The sequence below is a fragment of the Oratosquilla oratoria genome, chromosome 24, assembly GCF_046742065.1.
Source record: "Oratosquilla oratoria isolate Oo_2021 chromosome 24, ASM4674206v1, whole genome shotgun sequence".
Lineage (NCBI taxonomy): Eukaryota > Metazoa > Arthropoda > Malacostraca > Stomatopoda > Squillidae > Oratosquilla > Oratosquilla oratoria.
Window position 1 is genome coordinate 49,230,347 of NC_134800.1, and position 2,500 is coordinate 49,232,846.

Here is a 2,500-nt window from a genome sequence, read left to right on the forward strand (position 1 = left end):
TTCTGGATTCTGTCTCTTCTGGTGACATTTCTTATTAATCTTAAAACTTTCATTTCTGTTGCTTGAATTTTATTTCCAACCTTGGTGGTAAGCGACCAAACTTCATGCCCATATGTAAGTATAGGTCGTAGTATACCCGTATATAAGATGATCTTTACTTTCCTTGGCACGTGGTAGTCTTTAATGAGTGGATATAGTAAGTAGAGGGTCGCATTAAACTTCGTGATCCTGTTATTTATCTCAATCATTTTCTTTGCCGAAAACTACTCCTAAATATCTAAACTGATTTGTTTGGTTCAAAATTGTATTTCCTAATCTCACATGTATGTCTTCTTGATTTCTACTCAGCAGCATAACCTCTGTTTTTCCCTTATTAATTTTCATACCTTTGGCTGATGATTCTTCATCCCAAACTAAAATGAACCTCTGTAACACTTCTTCAGTTTCTGCTATCAATGCCAGATCGTCTGCGTGGCCAAATATTTCTCCTTTCGCTCTTCTCGTCACTAACTTTCCACAATAGTCCACGAAAATGATGAATAAGACTGGGGAAAGCACACTTCCTTGTTTTACTCCTGAAGTTATGCTAAACCATTCCCCATTTCCCTGCTGGGTCTTAACGCGGCACACATCGTTTATGTACGTGCTTTTTTATTGCCCTTTTAAGTTTGGGAGGAATGTTATACTCTTCTTTATCCAAGATGCACCACAAGATCTTCCTAGGAACCCGATCGAATGCCTTTTCCAGGTCGACGAAAGCTAAGCAAACTTTTCTATTCCATTCTCAGTTTTTCTTAGAAAGCATTTTTAAGGTAAAAATTAGATCGATGATAGATCTTCCAGGTCTAAAACCATATTGTCATTCATCGAAGCTGTCCTCTACTGTCCTCCTTAATCTCTTTTCTAATATTCTTTCATAGAGTTTTGCTATATGTGGTATTAAGGCTATTCCTCTGTAGTTTTTAGTCAGTTTTGTCTCCTTTGTTTTTATATATAGGGCATATCATTGATTTATTCCAGTCTTTAGGTACTCTTCCTTCATCCCAGTATTTGTATAAGATGTCCTTTACCCATAGAATTCCATCTTCCCCGATGTTTTTTAAAATTTCAGATGGAATCATGTCTTCTCCTGCTGCTTTGCCATTTTTCATTCGATTTAAGGATGATTTTATCTCTTCAATGGTAATTGGATCTACGTCCGATTCTAAGAGTTCCTCTACATTGTGCTCTGGCTCATTTTGTTCTCCGTTATTTGGTATATTCAACAAGTTTTCGAAGTAGTTTTTCCATCTACTGTCAATTTTCTCGGCGTCTGTTAGTAGCTCTTCTCCATTTTCATCTATAACAGCATATGATGGTGGGGCTGATTTCTTTCTGTGATTTTTAGCCAAGTTGTAAATTAGCTTTCTGGTTCCAAGTAAATCCTGTGCAAGATCTCTCCCAATTTTCTCCCATGTTTTTTTTTCTTTTTTCCCCGTGGGTCTTTACTCTCCCTGCTTCTCTTCTAGCTTCAATGTATTCCAGTCTATCATCCATTTGCCTTGTTCTCGTCCATTTCCGAAATTTCCTCGTTTTTATGTTGACAGCTTCTTTGACCTTTTCTGTCCACCAGGGTGTTTGCTTTTTCTTTGTACCGTATGATGTCTTACATTTGACTACTTCTTCTGCAATTTTTGTGGGAGTTGACTGGAAGGCTTTCCAGTCCTCATCTAAATCTTCTGTTCCAGTATATTCTGTTCTATTCTCTCTCAGTCTGCGATGGAGCTCCTCTTTACAGCTTTCAATTTCTAAATTTTCTACCAAGAATCGTTTTGTGGCTTTACATTTTAAAGATTTTGGTTTGGTAATTTTCAGTTTGGCTACGACCACCCTGTGGTCTGAATCACATGAAACCGATGGTATGCTTTTTACATCTCTGAACATTTTTTTGTTATTTGTTAACATTAGATCAATCAGGGACTTGTCTATATATACATGTTGTATACTATTCCATCTGTACCACATCCATTTATGGTTTTCTTGATACTCATAAAAGCTATTCATAATATTCATGTTATTTAATACACAAAAATTGAGGAACCGTTCACCTACAATGTTCTTTTCTCTAATAATATTCGCTCCTATGAGTTGTTCTAATCCTATTCGTTCTTTTCCAATATATCCATTTAAGTCACCCAGGATGATTACATTATCGTCGTATGGCAAGTCATTTCTAACATTCTGTAACTCTTCATAGAATATTTCCCTTTCATCTACCAGTCTTCCTTTAATGTGGGGCGTAGACTTGTACAAAACTTAAATTTAGTTCATTTGTCTTGATAGAAAAAGCCAAAATCCTCTCATTTTTTTGTTCTACCCTGCTGATTCTTTGTGCTAGTTCTTCAGGTAACAATATTCCCATTCCATATCTGGTATCTGCACCACTACTATATATTAGCTGGTAGTTATCATGTAAGACCTTACTGCCTTCACCTGCAATTCTTGTTTCATATAAACCAAA